At 37.8% G+C, this 17,554-nt stretch overlaps 1 protein-coding gene across 4 annotated transcripts in view; it reads left to right on the plus strand.

Moving 5' to 3' along the window:
- Positions 1 to 17,554, plus strand: part of LOC146382537 (uncharacterized) — an 81,302-nt gene that overhangs the window by 43,463 nt on the left and 20,285 nt on the right. The window contains exon 4 of one of the 4 annotated variants that reach the window (XR_014800653.1): positions 10,109 to 10,284. The exons of the other annotated variants lie outside the window; for them this stretch is intronic. The gene's annotated coding sequence lies outside the window, so the exon portion shown is untranslated. Of the gene's footprint in view, positions 1 to 10,108; positions 10,285 to 17,554 lie in introns of those variants that run through there. 4 annotated transcript variants of the gene reach the window in all.

Here is a 17,554-nt window from a genome sequence, read left to right on the forward strand (position 1 = left end):
GCCTAATATCAAGTTGGGCTGTGTCCTTAACTGGAAAAGTGCCAGCTGATCCTGTGTTGATTGTCTTTTATATGTTATATATAGCACTATGGTCTTGGAGGATTGTTTGTCAGGCTTCACTGTGTACTGTACAACTGCACAAGGTTGGAATGACATACGGCAACTTGACTTGATCAAGAGAGAAAGTCACCAAACTAGTCACCAGAGGTGGCACTTTTAAATGGGGGCAACATAGCCCCTGCTACACATGCATCTACTCTACAGTGCATACTTTGTAGTGACTATATTCTTCCATGCTGCCTTGAAAGTCTTTTTTTTCCCCTAGTGAGATGTTACATTAGTGGGGAAACATAGTAATAGCAGCTCTGCACACAGCATAACTGCAAGGAAATGAAGCAGAACCATAGATCAGAGTGAGGAGAAGGCCCTCTGAAGGACAGATTTGTCAAGCATCCTTCAACCCACATGCAGATGGATTGGAAGCAGTCTCATTAAAAATAATTGTCCTTCAAATGTATGGCAATCCAAACCCTGAGGAATACCTTTTGCTCTCAGGGTTGGTAATTGAAGCTGACCACAGTAAATCAGCCCCATCGGTTGATGTGTCGACACCCTGGGAGGAGATTAAGCTGGTATCTCAGCTCCAGGAGAAACGTGGATTTACTGCACAAAATAATATAGTTACAGATCACATAAGTCACGCTAAAGGGACATGTGTGTGTTTGTGTGTGCGATGTGCCCTCTGCGTTATGAGGAGTGTTGTAGCACAAAAGACTGCAAACTGGCAACGAAATCGACATATTAACAATATCTAAAGGGTCAAGTATAAGCAAGAAAGTATATATATATATATATATATATATATATGAAATCACAATTATTTTATTACTTTTCGTGTATGTATCAAAGTAGTTCCAGATTGGCCTACAATTAAAACTTTGTCTTTTCTCTTGAGGGCATGTCATGCTAACATTTCTGAGCAGAGTGTTTAACGTCTTACTGCGCCCCATGAAGGTTTGAGAGATGATAGTTTGACTCTAACTTCTGTCTCGTTCCAGACACTGATTACCCTCTGTGCAGTTAACTTGGAGCGCCAGCTAATTAGCATCAATGGTAATTAGCGGAGTCGTTAAGAGCCTTATAATCAACTTTTCTCCTTTACTCATTTGACTCCCTGGGGCTGTCAGGTCTGTCTGCATCAGTTCCTTTTCCTCAGCAGGCAACATACATTATACATGCTGTGTTACAGAGAGTATTTTTGTGAAATGGCAACTCTGAATTGGTCTGAAATTAACTCAATAGCAGTGCCAAAGCACTTTGTAATCATCTGCATTACTTGGCATGGAAGATGGCTGTCCGTGGTGCTAAACAGTGGAAGTATGTGTGTGCTTAAGAGATCCCCTCAGAAGCCCCACATGTACAGTAACATCTCAGAGACACACTGACAAACTATGAGGTTCCTTCAGTGATTATCCGAATTGTTGTTCCCCTTTGCTTCTGAGAGTTATTATTTTTCACAGTGACCGTTATAAAGACTAACCCTGTTTGTCTGTAACTCCATGAGCTGAAAATCTGAAGTGGCTGATATCATCATTACAAATCTATAGAAAGTGGTTTGTGTTTTAAGTTTTTGTGTGGTTTTTTAAAGTCATATATAGATCTATATAAAAAAATGTTTAAGTCCAACATTGGACCCTAAAACTTTTAAGACCTCCTCCTGCTGTTACTGTGAATGCCTGTTTCCCCATAGAAAAAGAAGTTAATGGTTTAACCATTGGTATGGTTTCTTTCCTTTTTTTTTTCTTATATCATTCTTGTAAAACTGCTAATATAAAAACTTGCTTTAAAATTCTTCAGCAGCTCCTTTACTGACTGATTTTGTGCTGACAAATCAGCAACTGGTATAAAAATATCTGCTGTCTTGGCTGCTCAAGAAAAAAAAAAGAGGTTAATCGGTTATCATTGATTACTCATACTAAAAATAAACATAATGATTACAAAAAACCCAATCAGTAGGATATAATGTTCAATTTACGCATTTTTTTTTTTACTAAAGAGGTCACTTTTTCTTCATCATGTAATGGAAGGCAGTGGATCACTGTTATTCAGGCAATTACAGGCAGTGGGCGTAGGTGAGAAGTTGCTAAACCCCTTTTGGGACATTGGCAAAACTGTGCGTGTGTATTTTGGCTGCATGAGGCCTAATGTGTTGGCATTTATTCATCCTCAACTAATCATCAAAACACAAACACCTACTCACTCTTCATGCTGAGAATCACACGGTTCATGCAGACTGTTGTCACACCTGTTGCTCATGGTGAATATGGATCAAACTGTGTGAGTGTGAGTACATAAATGCTTGGACCGATATACTTGGAGTGTGGGTGGATGGTATGGAGTGATGAATTTTAGTTAGTAAGAAAACAAGGTGAAAGATTGCCAAGCTATTTTGCCTTCATGAATCTGTAGTTTGATGTCAGCCAGAGAAAGAAGGTCCACTGTACATTTCAAATCTATGTGTTTTACAGTACTATGTTATTTTAGTGCAAAAATAGCAAAGACTGTTGGTGAGCTTTTTTTTTTAATTTGAAGAAGTTTTGTGTTTGAATTTAAACCTCGCAGACTTGTTTAATAGGAATTAACTAATTACTTTTTAATCTAGAATAAAACAAATATCAGTACACAATAAATTAAAGTGGCTGTTTTACACCTTTCCTTATTTATGTACGGTTAAAGTGGTGAATGTTAATATTAAACGCTTTAGCTCAACATGAAACACAATCAAAGTTTCTAAAATTAAGGTCAGTGTATGAAATCCTTGTGAGCTTGCTAGGCTGATGTTAACAGAAAAGTCTGTTCCAACTATAAAGGGCAACGCTGAAGAGTCATAACTATGCTGTGATTAACATATCACCCTAGCTTGTATTAATAATTAGAGCAAATGGGCTGTTACTTTAGTTTTATTGAAGTCAGTGGGCATATTCAAATGTAGCTACGTTGCTCTTCATAAGTCTACGATTTTATGTCTGATTTTATGTGTTTAAGAATGGTTTCAAGTGGCAGTGCAGGAAGACAGTATGCTGTCGCTTAGTAATAGCAAAAATATTTTGCTCACTATTTTACTTTTGGTTTTTCTGACAATTCATTTGGCATTTTAAGCACATTTTACACATGCAAACCTATTCACAGGGATTATCAGGGCTATTTTATACAGCTCAGATAATTCTTACTTAGAGATTGAATTAGTGGTTTTTAAATTTCAGCCCCACTGGTGGGGCTTCGAGCCCCACAGGTGGGAAAAATATGGACGAAAACTAAAAGAGTGTATTGTTTCACACAGCAGATGAACAAAGGGCTTGCATTAACACCCAGTAAAAGCTAAAGCTTGTCAAGCAGTGTTCAAGAATAATAGAGTAAATTTAATTTGGCCAACAAATTATTTCACAGAAACAATTACAGAAGGAAATAAGATGAAGTGGAACAAACAGTGTATAATTTCCATTCCAACAGGCCTCAAGAGCAGAACACATTGGCCAGTTAGAAGAGAAAAAAAGCTTTATTAATATAAAGTTGACATCAGACTACAAAACCTCAAATAGCAACAAACTATGATAGCAGTAACATCCTGAGACCTCATATGGGCACATTCCATTTCAGCTTTTCTGCACATTATACTTAATTCTCCTCAGTGTTTTATTCTTTCTTAAACAATGTTGAGTTTATTGTGTTATACTGTCAATTAAACTCATTATCACCATATGAGGACATACCTAAAAAAAAAAAAAAAATTTCAAAGATGAAACCTACTTTTTATACTGTTCGGGTCCAACTAATCTCAAGTAGCTAGGAGAAATTAAAAATGCATCCAAAACAAGAGCTCAAGTTTCAGGAGGTTAAGTAACAGCATGCCAAACATGGGCAAAGAACCAAGGCGGAAGACAAACAAACTGGCACATGGAGAGAGGAGCACACAGACTAATCGGGCTGACAAGGAACAGATAAAACCAATCTGAGCAGAGCAGGTGGGAAAATCACAAAGACAGGAATATCAGTGATCAGTGTCAGTGCATTAGGAAAATTATGTTTTCAAAATAAAACAACAAGTCCGCACACCGTGACAAAGAATGATATAGACAAGATGTACAATTAATCCTTTTGCTTAATTTCTTTATTTCATCTGTCCTCATATCAGCACTGTTTTATCAATGCTGAGCTGTTGCCTAGATACAGACTAGGTTGTTATTCAACTGACCTTCAAAAAAAAGGGAGAAGAAGAAAAAAACTACAATCACGCTTCTGAGTTAATATCAATAAACATAGACAGCTACTAAATGACTAGACATGTAAAGCAAATAAACAAGCTAGTCTTTGTCACAGAGTCTAAGGCCAGGCCTTGCGTGTTTTATTAGGGCATGTTGTGGGTCTGAGTTCAAGTGAAATGAAACTGTTCCTCCACTGAATCTGCTATGCCCATCACTCCTTTGCCTGATGCAACCAGATACAACCGTCACCCTTCACTGAACCTGCCAGCCAAAGCCATTTGTTTGCATAAGGGACCTGCCAGTACAGGGATGCTAGTGTGGCCACGGGAATCACTGAAAATGCAATAGCAAAATATATTCACTGACATGCTCACAGGCACATTCTCACACACATATACAAAGGGTGACATCAAACAGTTCCTTTTGACGGGGTCTAGCCAAGCAGCCACTACCATCAGCCCAGGTGATAATGATGATGCTCCATCAATGCCAGAAGACAGTAGCTGGGGCAATATAAAGCACATCCATAGAGAGAAACACACACACACACACACACACACACACACACACACACACACACACACACACACACACACACACACATTAAAAATGATCTCTTGTCTGCCTGAATATATGGTTGTTTAATGAAGGTAATTAACCACAGTGTATTAGTCTCTATTTCTCTTCTAACAGTCCTTTGTTCCCTCACCTTTTGATTATCCCAACTGTGTTTTGTGCACTCTAAAATATAAAAACTACACGCAAAAAAATAATAATAATGCTGGCACTATAACACGGTGTTGGTAACATGTTATAAAGTGGCCTGAAATGGAGGGATATCAGTCATAATGGCTGATTAGTGGGTATTACTGGTTTGTTTCATGGGTGGTGTTATTATTATGCAGATACTGTGAATCATGATCCACAAGACCTTGGCTTTAAATGTCAGATTTGTTAGATATGGAGTGATAAAAACATTTCTCATGTCGTATGAACTAAGGAAACAAGGTCATTCAAGGTGAAATCAGTTAAAACACCAATCTAGCTGCTCTACTGTGATCAGGTTTACAGGTCTTGTAGCACTGATGTTCAAAAAGGCCTTTAACTTTAATTTAAATATTCAAGATCATTTAATTCTCATTATTTAAATTTTACTTTACTTACTGTGTGATTGAGTGTGTGTGTGTGCGCATGCTTGTGTTTTTGTGGTTCTATATTTCAGGGCACTTTACTAAATTAATTTCATATAGACACAGTTCTAGGCTTTCAGCCGTCATTCAATTCATCAAAGTTTTTTTTTGTGTGGGCAAGGGGGGTTTATTTGGTTTCATAATGATATAAATGAGGCAATGTGTGGCGATCTGCTGTATCAGGCTAGTTTAAATTAGAAAAATAATCTGCTCTTCACTGGTGTACTATAAATAAAACCTGAAGATCTAATGCAAAATAACACAGCGCATTGCAGCCTGCACCATAAATCTGTCATTAAACTGCTAACTGCCTAAATGCGTAATCGCTGCTGCATCTGTTTTTGTGGCATGAAAAAGATGACTTTGATGTTATGCTATTAGGCTTTTTAGGCAAGAATAGTGGAAGTGACACATTACCATCTCTTGTGAAGAGTGATGAAAATAGTTGAAGCTAGAAAACGGGTGTTGCTTGAAATCTCTTATTCACTAAATGGAATTGAATTATTGCTGTCAACACATAAATTACCTCCCGCCCCACATCTCACCGCACACACTAACACAGGCACATACCCTTGGAGGTTTACATCATTTGGTGAATCCAAATCGTGTGACATCTTGCAGCACAATATGATGCTAATGCACAACTTTACCAGGATACAAAAGGTGCCTCAATCATCATATGTACCTTAAAATAACTGCACTTAATTTCACACTATTCCTAATGCATTCAGCATCTTAGCAGTAATTTTCAAAAAAATAAATAAATAGCATAACCATTGTCGATATGATAGGGCTAAATGAATTAGCCCTGACCTTGTAGCCTATTCTGTCTTGCGATGTTTTATAGTACCTTAGTTGGTGAAATAATTTAAGTTCACCCGGGTTAAAACCACTCCGCTGAAAACAAACTGGAAGAAAACTTTAAAAAAAAATTATGAGAAAAGATTTGCACACACATGCTCATGCTCTAGAACACACGCACAGTCACCCATAGTCCCTCACATGTCTCGCCCACAGCCCTTCTGGGCTTGTCTCCATGGTAACCTCAGCAGGGATGGTGTCCTTGGCAAGGATGGAGAGATGGAAAGAGAGAGAGAGTGAGAGAGATTGGAAGTAGAGACACTTGTTGAACGGTTAAAACGATCAGTTTTAACATGCATTATATTATAGTTCTTACTCCCTGTGTTCATTGTCAATAAGATTTTCTTTTTGTTTCCTTCTCACTGTATTTCAAATGTGTATCAGTGATACAACACAATTTTTTCGTAAGGCATACCTTGACATTTTCACTTTAATTGTTTTTCTTTAACAGTTCTTTTCAACTGCAAGGGAAATATCTATTTGCAGTCTACTAAGAATATAAAGCAATTTCTGTTCATATCATGAACCTTTGACCAGTTAGCTTGTTTTCAGCATGTGCACATCAAGAATTTACATTATAAGCCAGCTTGTGCCCACAGCTGCTCTAGTAGAGGGCTTTATTGTTAGTTTCGGCTTGCTTTGACAGAAAAAGATCGTGGCACAATGTCATCATGCCCTCAGGGGGAGAATATAAAAATGACAGTCTCACACTAACTAACAGCAGAATGTCGTTAATAATCAAAAAGCTCCACTTGCCATTCCCAGAGGCAGTCATTCTTTTAAATCTAAGTCATAAGACTTCTTTTTAAGTGCATTTTCAGATATCAAAAAGAATTTCTCAGAATAAATGACATTTAAACTCTGTATTAACTTAATTCTTAAATGCCCTTTGAGGCACATTTACAAGAGAGTCATGCCAGTCATGCATTCACAAAACGCAACACACCAGCACAGCTGTGTCTAAATGCTTCAGTGAGGTTCTGATGGCTCCATCAACAAGTCACTACAAAAGCTGCTTTGACTGTGCCTTTGTTGTATCTGATCCTAGTAGTAAAACGGTTTGCTTAAGTGTTTATGGAAACTGTCAGACGCTAGTTTCTACTAGGCTGTAGTGTAATCTATCATAATTTTAATAGTGAGAGATCACATGTGACGTCATCAGCCATTTCTTGGTCCAAATGCGTCTTTGGTTTCTTAAATCGAACAAACACAGAGTCTTCCATGAAAGTTAGAAACACTCTGCATTCTTTTAGCTCTAATAAAATGATCAGGGTGGATACCTTACCGGGTGGTGTAATAACATTTAACGTCCAGATCCAAAGAAGATTTACAAGGTTTAGCGGAATTGGAAGTTGACTAAAGATGATCTACCATGTTAAAGTATTTCTGAACAAACTAAAATGTACAGCTCTGCCATCTTGTAACATAGAAAGACAACTACATAGCAGCAATGTTTGGAGGGTTGGAGGCTTGCTGACATATAATGATGTGCAACCTGGTGTCTAGCTAAAGAGCTATGGATAGGCTAATATAAACACATTAGCACAGGTCATGTGTTTAATTTGTCTTCAATAAAAGTTTATTTTGAAGGTCCCCAATAGGAAGAGACAAACGCCATCATTCAGCCAAAGAAAGCATCCATTCACAAAAGGTCAGTCAGTATGCTGTTATATAGTTTCGAGTACTCGCTATCAAAAAGCCCTGATCCTGAGCTTAATGTCCACATTGAATGTACTGTTACATTCCGATTTGCTTTTAAAAGCTTAGCTTAACCCTTTAAGACCTACCATAGAACCAAGGCCGCCAGAGCTTACTTTATATTTTTACATGCTGTAGTGCCATTTACATCAATACAACTGTTATAGCCCATATTTTAATAATATGTATGCATTAAGTCCATAGTAACTACTTAAATTGCAAAAAAGTGCAATAAACTACAAAAAAAATTGAAAATCGTTTTTTTTTTTTTTTTTTACATATATGTCTACTTGGAGAAATTTAAGAGGTTTATCCCTCAAAACTTTAAATACAAAAAAGTTGCAAAAAATAGTTTACAACAACAGGAAATTTATTTTGAGTGTCTTCATAGTTTTATTTTTGAGATACACCAATTTTTATATACTGCAGGAAAAACGAAAAACAATCCTATTATGCAAATTTGCAAAGAAAACAGCATGTGCATCAAAATAAACTATTTTAAGCAGTGCAATTTGAGTTCTAAGCATCCCAGCAACTATTCAGAAAAGCATAAAGTCAAACATGACTTATAAAAACACCAGTATAGGCTTTTAAGGCCTACAAGTAAAAAAAATACATTTTCCGCGAAAAGGACGTCACTTCCGGTTTCGGGCAGGTAATGGCGGACATGCGATCGTTCCGCTGTTGTCTGTTTCAATGTGGGAAGTGTTACGAACAGCTGATCGGATCGGCAAAGCGTGTTTCTGGAATATTATGTTTTTGTTCCTGCAAGTGCTTTTTATGCAATATTTGCAAAGCTATATGTGGAAGGAAACCGTGACCTAGGACAAGCTGATGGCATAAGATGTAAGTCCTCCGGTTTCATATGCAAAAAAAATTATTGCGCTAGCTTATAAAGTTCCAGTTCTATGGGGATTTAAAAATAGTTACGCAAAACGGAGCGTGCGCGCTCCGACCGGCTTTAAAGGGTTAAAGACATGAGCCACATGAATAGTGCTAATAAAAAGCCAGAGTGGCTGAAAATAACCACTGATTATTTTTTTGAGAGCTTGTTTTTATCAAATAAAACAAAGACACAAAGCATTAAAACACATTATCAAGAAAGATTTTAGACGTCATCAATCAACAAGCAGATACTTTAAAACTGCCTGTTGCTCTGCCATGCATTTAAACTGGCAGAAATGTCACCAGGAAAAACAAGTGAGGCCAAGTGATTTTGAAAACTTGCACTCAATTGAATCTGTAGGACCAGAATAAAACTCCAGAACCAGACAAGAGGTGAAATTTTGAGCAAAGTTAGCATGTACCTGCTGTTCAGAAGTAGAGACAGCACTCACAGTGGAGTCAAAGGCCTTACAGGGTTAGAAAGGACAGGGCAGAGAATGCTGACCTTGCTCCTCATGATCATCTGTTACAGCTGGATGACTGATGTCAGTCAGCCTATACTCTGGCAGATGTCTCACTAACAAGCGCTCTCTATTGTGGCACAACCGTGTGAGCGCATATGTATGTGTATGAAACAGACAAGGCTGAGACCGATCGAGGGAGACAGAAAGACAAAGGGAAAAAGAGAGCTCTCCACTGGTGTAGACACTACCTGTCTTGATAGCAGATGGGGCAAATCAGATGGAGAGACCCGTATGGTGTACAGGTCTTTCAACAGGGGCACAGTAGGTCATTTACACACACACACACATTCCCCTTCACATTGATAATGCATCCTGCACCTTTCATGCTTGCCCATGGGGGTAGAGAGAGGACAAAAAAAGCAATAAAAAAATGATGGGCAGCAGTGAATGATAAAAATAGAGAATATTGTGTTTGTAGCCATTGCAACTGAAGTCGTGTTCAGAAACCATGAGTTCGTTGCAGGTTCGTATACCACAAAGCACTGTCATGGTTTGTTTTTTTAATATGGTAGTTATGTAAATAGTTGTGCAAGTGAAATAAATATGTAAATATGCAGAGCCTGAAGCCATCCTGTGGAAAAAGACGACACTAGAGCTAAGGACAAAGACCTCAAAGATGAAACCTCACTTTATCTCTCTTCTCTTTATATCTACTGTCTCTTGTCCCCTGTTTTTCTCTCTTTCTCAGCATCCACCTGCACTTTCCTTTGAGCTACACCGTGAAAGGCCTTCGTCTTGACTTCTGAGTGATTACACCTAACTGTTCCTTTCTACTAAATTCACTGCACAGGATGTATTAACTATGTCTTTGTCAGCATCCCTCCTTCTCGCATCTGTAAGAAAAAAACACAATCAATAAAAACAATTCCATCACTTCTTACATCGTGTGGTTTGCTTTGACTCTCGGTCTTGTCACTTTTATCCCTGCCTTGGTACATTAATTGTCCCTACTCACACTAATAGATATATATATATATATATATATATATATATACAGGGGCATATGGCATGTGCTACTGTGAAATGATGGTTTTTGACAGTGACTACAATAACCACTACCTTATTCTGACAAATATTTTCCCAAACTACATTTATATTAATTTGTGTGAATGTCCTCCGATGTAGACTAACCATTTCTCATTGAAATTACACTGAGCAGGTTAGAGAACCATCTTTTCTTAAATGGAGCTTCAAAGCACTTTTTAATGGATTGTCCACAGCATGCTCATTTATTAATGTTAGCTGTCCTCTGACTCATATAGTAACTGCGGGTCAAGTGGAGTGGATTCTACAGTAAATTGTGTTGGCTTTATCATTATTGCTGACTATAAAGAATTCACAAAAGTCTGTACACCTCTTTTTCTTCTTTATATAGTATTTTATACTACATAACACACACCATATCTATCTATCTATCTATCTATCTATCTATCTATCTATCTATCTATCTATCTATCTATCTATCTATCTATCTATCTATCTATGTGTGTGTGCATGGATACAGTTTAACATCTCACTGATACGTTGACATCTGAAATAACATCATTATTCTGCTCAAAAAACCATTCGTCTGCATTAACGGTGAGGCAGCTGGCAGCATTTTTTGTTTTGTTCATTTATTTATTTGTTAGGCTATCGGGTGAACAGTGTTCTTTTAGGATACGGAAAAACATGTTTGAGAGCCAGCTTTTGTGTAGCTGCACAGTTTATCCAAAGCAACATTTATCTAGAAGACAGTGATTATAATTTATCATGTCTACCCTCTCACACATACGCAGGATGCCCTTATTTTTAAGAATTCTTTCAAGCAGTTCACAAGCACCCTCTTCACTAAGTGAGGTTAAAAATATTTCAGTGTTACACACAAACACACAATGTATTATTGCTTACCATAGGAATCATTACAAAACGAGCACAAAGATACGATTTACTGACTGTGGCTGGTTGGTCTGTTCAACTCCCAGTCAGTGGGTAAATAATTTTCTCTGTGTAGGCTTAGTTTCATTTAGACTATTGGTAGTTCCCGAGTTTTTCAAATATATGCTCCTCAAATGCAAAATAAATATATTTTTTCATTTAATTTTAAAATATATAAGTTACTTTAATTAAAAGAAAAAGGCAATTGCATAATATCAACCAACCAACCAGTCAATCAATCCTGGAAACTTGTTTGGTAAAAGTAGGGGAAGCTGTTGGATATGATAAACACCAATATATAATAAAGATAAACCACAATTGTCTGGCACCTCAGCTTATATCATGTTCAAGAGAAAGGTTTCGCTTTCTCGCTGAGATCCGGGACTCTGAGCGGCTGCAGAACCCTCTGCAAATTTTTGTCATTGTGACAATTCAAGAACCTCAGGTTATGGAAGAAGATGTCAAACTCAAGATCAAGGTCTTTGAAAAGAGGCTTGGTAATTCAAGGGATTCCCTCTATCAGCAAGCATCATAAAGCCACAGGGAATGTGGTTTCTATTTTCTATAAAGAGATTGGCTTTCAAATTGCTTCAGAAATGCTGGATGAGGAAAGATAGCCCGTGCTGTTGATAGAGTGTAAGGAAAAAAGTATAATTTTCTCAGATTTTCAGTTTGATATATTTGTTTCATATGTGATCCTACTTTTTTTTAAAATTCTAATAATGCTGTCAGCGCCCTATGATCGTGTTCCATAGTCTTTCTCTGTAAATTTAACAATGATCACATTAAGCACTGAAACACAACTAGCTGCCTTAAAAAAAAACATTAAAAGCCTCGTGCAAACTTCCAAATACTTTATTCAGGAAACAATTAAGCTACAGCAAAACTCCCCTTTGGGACATCTTGTTTAGCAAATTAAAAGGAGAAAAAGAAAAAGAAATAATGGGAAAATGCAGGGAATATCAACTTTGGTCTGGTAGAGTAGCACATTATAAGTCTTAAAAGAACATTATTATGCAAAGCATGCTTTGTTTGCATGACAGGTGGGCGCTGTTTCATCTTGTTCACTATTCATCTGTTTTAAAAGACACTCTAAGGAATACGCTATTCCATTTCTCCAGTAAGTACATTTTGTTTTAGGACTGTTTTTCCCTAGCCAAAGTTAGCAACCCATTTAAAATTCAGGGAATTACAGATGAACCTTCCTAAGCAAGCTTGGCAGCTTAGCTGGCAATGCCCCAGGTCTGCCCTCTTCTTCAAATATGGTCACTTTAGGCTTAAAAAAAGGACAAATTGCTGAGTTGACTTTAAAATAGTAGTCCATAAGCCAATGGGTGATGTCATGTTGGCTGCATCCATCTACACACAGTCTTAGATTTATACATAAAAAACAAAGTGTGTGATGGTGGCTGATGAATGAATTTCCTGGGCATGTTTTCACAGTGGTCAGGAATAAAGAGAAAGGAGGCAGGGTTGATTAAAGCATGTGCAATGTACAATAGAGAAGCATAGTAAGATTAAAAAAAAGAAATAAAAAACAAACACACATTTTTTAGCTTGTTAATAGATGATTAATCACAAAACGTTAAATTATGAGATAAATTACTAGTTAAATTACTAGTTTATTTATATGTATTTTACTACTCCACTAGCACTGGCAACTGGTTTGTTTCATCACATTTAATGGGGCTCAAAGAGGATAACAAGAACGCTGGCACATTCCTGACCATGTTTGAGGACCACCTAGACACCTTTGTGGAGCTATGAAGTGAATCAAGTCAGATTACCTTTGTTACACATCTCAGACAAGCTTTTGAACACTGTGCCAGAGGCAAGCTGCCAGATGATTAAATCGCCACAGCAATCTACTTTCTGCTGTAAGTGCTGTAAGCAAAGGTGTTCTCACTTCAGCAGATATTTAGGTAGTTTTTGGAATAACTTTAAAAATTTGATTTCCTGGGACACCATCAAAAATCACACTGACAAGTTTAAAATAATTTGTTTCATCTAAGAAGAAAAAATTAATGGGTATTGGAAAACTCCTGTCAGTTTAGTGTCAGCAGAGTGCACTCTCCCCCGTCTCTGTCTCTCTCTGAAGTAGATCTACATTATTTTATCTTGCTTGAGTAGCTCACAATATGAAGCCCTATAGTTCAAAGAGCTGTCAACACACAATACACTTAGAGCAAGTGAAAGCGAGAGCTAGAGACAGAGGGAGAGGGAGAGTGGACTCAAGAATCTGACCATAAATTGCTAAGTTCTTCAAACGCTTTCAAATCTAAATCAGCAGCAAAAAACTGGGAAAAGAGCTTAGTTGAAGGCTCATGAGAAAAAAACTGTTACATTTTAATAATTTAAGTTGATATTGAGTATACCACATATAGTGGTGCAGAAGTAACTAAAACATGCCTGCTCTGTGCACTGCCCCAGAATTCTAAATGTACGTACAGTACTTATATTTTTTAAGAGCTAACATTTGAGTGAATCTGTTGTTTTCACTGAAGTTCCTCAGTCTCCCTAAGCACATAGTTAGTAATGCGTTGAACTGATTCTAGAGGTAATTACCCATATTGAAGTGTGTATAGTGTCCTGGCAGCAATTTGTTCCCTCTGGCTATCCTGCTTAGTGCTTAGAAAAGAATAAAACAGCTGAAGGTTACAATGTGTCTCAGCTTTAAAGGATAAAACCCCTGTCTAGAAACAGATGCTTTGGGGAAATTAAAAAAACAGAGGGAGAGTTCACTGTCTGAGATTGCATCATCATCATCAGCACCAGCCCGACAGCATAATACACAGTCGGCTTATTTTCCTCAAGCTGGCCTACTCCTTTCTAGGCACTTAACATAAAGCATCAAAAACAGTTTTACCTGCTCCCATCTGCTTAGCTGGATTCAGGCCAAGTGCCAGTGTTTCTGGCAGATAATAGCCTGACGCAATGATCAGGAGGTGTTACTACAGGTCAAATTCTTGACTTATAAATGTCAGGACTCTTATTGATTAAAACAGATTAAAAAATGTAATATAAGTCTAGATAATGGCCTAATTCATCTCCACTTTGAGATTAGACTGTTGGGAGCCTTTTGACACGATTGCATGGGAGACAAAGCATCTACGCTTGCTTTGCATGAAAGCTCTAAGGATTTCCTTCGCAACCCACACTACACATCCCATCTCCTCAACCCAGAAATTACAGTCCCAGTAATTACAGAACTCTAATTAAGCCAGGAGTGGCAGAGAATGGGAAAGGCATGCTCCCATGACATTTCTTCAACAAGAAAAATTATATTCCATATTTAGCTGGGCTTTGAAGAAAATGTGGCAGTATAATGGATATAGCTGTTTGGAGAGGCTGAGGTCCTGCGTCGTCCAATAACTGCTGCATTACATCGTCCATGAACACTGTAACACATTATGAAAAATCATCTTTCAGATCATCTTGGGGCACTGCACAAAATGTTAATCTAAATGTGAAATATGGTTTTATCACAATTACATCACAATTACGCAAAGAAATGAGTTCATGCAGTGCCAACATTAACTGAGACAAAACCAGCTAACGTTGGCAATAAAAAGGCATGACCAGTCAGGTCAACTGTTTACCATGCTCTTTTACTGTAGGCCATTGTGTGCCCCTGATCTGTGTACCATTGTCTTTGTGTGTCATTTTGAAGTGCAGGCTTTGATCTATTTACCTGTTTTAATGCCTTTTGGTTCTTACTGACAGGTAAAACTGAGCTGCCCCATTGTTGTTTCAGTCTGTTATTTGCCTGCTTGACTTGCTTGCCTGTATTTAAACACACACAAACATCTATCACAGGGCAGATATCCACTCAGGCAAAATTAATCAGTTTGCCTCAGTAATGTTTCTCACTTATGTCCCAGCCAGTAATTATACGATGTTACTAAGTCTGCAAGGAAGATGGACTAAATCTATAAGCCACAGAGGATTAGGCAACATTCAGTAAACTGTCACTTTAAAAATATGAAAATATGCAAGTTAGTAGAGGAAAGCTACAGTGCATCGGAGGTGGATGAGACTGCAATGTTTTATTTAGATGCCTATTTTTCATGTTGTTACAGGAAGGAACGAGCAAGTTCCAGGATTGATGTTTGCAGTCAGCCATAAAACTCTTCCTCTCAGTGTTCAATATAGTAATGCCACTAACTTAATCTGTGTTTTCCTCTCAAAGTAAATCCATGACCCAATGAAAAGTATATTGCAATAGAGAAAACAACTAGCCTAGATAACAGTGTGAGTAAGCAGTTATGATTAGACAGCTAGAGTTTGTAAACAATAATTGGACTTATTAGGAACTGTCAGTGTGTTGAACCTGTGCAAAGGAGTGTGTTAATTGTGGCTCTCACACCAACGGCATAACAGTAATCGTATACAGCAAGGACTGTATGCATCAGTGATTGTGGCAACAGAAGACTTTAAAAAGGAAAGAAAAAAAAGAATAAAAATGGATAATTCACAATTAGTCCCTTTATTTGGGGCTTAAATGAGACAGATGTAGGAATGGTATGATCACACATGCAACAACAATTGCATCAATCTGTAGTTTGAGGAGAAACTAGTTGTTATAATCTGCGTAGGCCACACAAACAGTGGCAACTTAAACTTCAGAATCTTGTGACACCCATACACTGGCCAGAGTCTTTTTTTTGTGACAAAGTAATTAAACTGGTATGAGCTGAATTCCAAATAACTCTCATAGGGAATTCAACCCCGTTTTTGCCAGTCTGAAACAATATACCACCTGCCCATACACCATTTGTAGCACAAACAAAAGATCAATACATGGTGCTTAGAGGACAAGAGGAGACTTAACATTGTCAAAACTTTCTTTATCCCTCTTCCCAGAAACAATCCGACCAATTCTGGAACCCATTAACATAATCAATTAGATTCTGAGGGAGGTACAGGCTGTGCTACTGGATCATATGGCAGACTTAGCAGCCTGCACACTGCATTCCCAAATCCTAGCTCAGCTTGAATAACTGTTGCTAGCTTGTATCTGCTTGCAACCGTGGCAGTCCCTCTTCCAAGTCCTGATGCAGCTTGACACTATTTCCCCACAACAGAACTTCAGACTTTATATTCTTTTGCAGTGAGCATGGTTTGCAGAAATCTGATTGTCTTTAACATGCTTTACCAGCAAATATTTTTGATATGCATTTGTAGCTTTCAACCTAATTTTGCAATGTCAAAACAACTCACTAAGGATAGGATTCATGTGTTGAGGAGTAAATTAGGTATATAGAGACAGAAGAGCCCACTATCGTCTTTGGTACTTTGCTTAATCTTTGGTTAGGCTTCACAACGGCACGTACAGTAGTCCATGTAATTACACAATCTGGGTAAACAGTCAAGACTCTCGTAAGGTATTTCTGCAAAAGCGGGAAAATATGTTACAAGAAGTTAGAGAATTATTTGCAAATCCACTGAAAAATATCCAAAGACGAGTCCATAGTTAAACTGGTACGAACCAAGACTGAACAGCTGTTCAACTCATTCCTAATACCAGAGAAAAAAAATCCCCAGTGTAAGAGCTCCAACAAGAATGCTCGCATGACGAATGAATAAAAAGCTCCAGGTTCTCTCAAAATTTTTATCTGTGACACATGGTCATTTGACACAAAGGCTTAGAAATCAGACAGCTCCAGGAGGCAATCAGGCCAACACAGGAAAAGAATAACACAGGGAGGCAAGTTGACATTGCTGATTGAAACTACAACTGCAGCAGGCTTTACCTGATTACTACCAAACCCACTCTTAGCACTTGGCCAGAAAGTCAGATTGCCAATGCAATAGTTACATACTTTGATTAAACTATCTGTGACATTTTCTGGCTAACGGGTAACACAGAAAAGCTCCTTGATGGCACCAATTGCCTATTGGATGAATCTACTGCTATCCCCTTTTAGCAGGCAGCATCCCAAGTCTGAGTCTCATCTGCCATGCAACCATATTTCATTTATCTCCATCATTCATTTATACACTTAGCTCCATATTAAGTTAGTGACAGCAAACACACAATGGATTTGCTGTCGCTATCTTGTTTTTTATACACTGTGTGTTGAGCTACAGGTAGATCTTACAGAGAAACCAGTGGACACTCATACAGTGACTTCCCATCACACACTCAAAAAATAGTTAACCATAATATTGCACCTCACGGTGTCAATAATGGGGATAGTCTTGGAACAGTTGTAAC

Source organism: Perissodus microlepis, chromosome 7 (genome assembly GCF_051167445.1).
Source record: "Perissodus microlepis isolate ML-2025 ecotype Zambia chromosome 7, ASM5116744v1, whole genome shotgun sequence".
In the NCBI taxonomy this organism is placed as follows: domain Eukaryota; kingdom Metazoa; phylum Chordata; class Actinopteri; order Cichliformes; family Cichlidae; genus Perissodus; species Perissodus microlepis.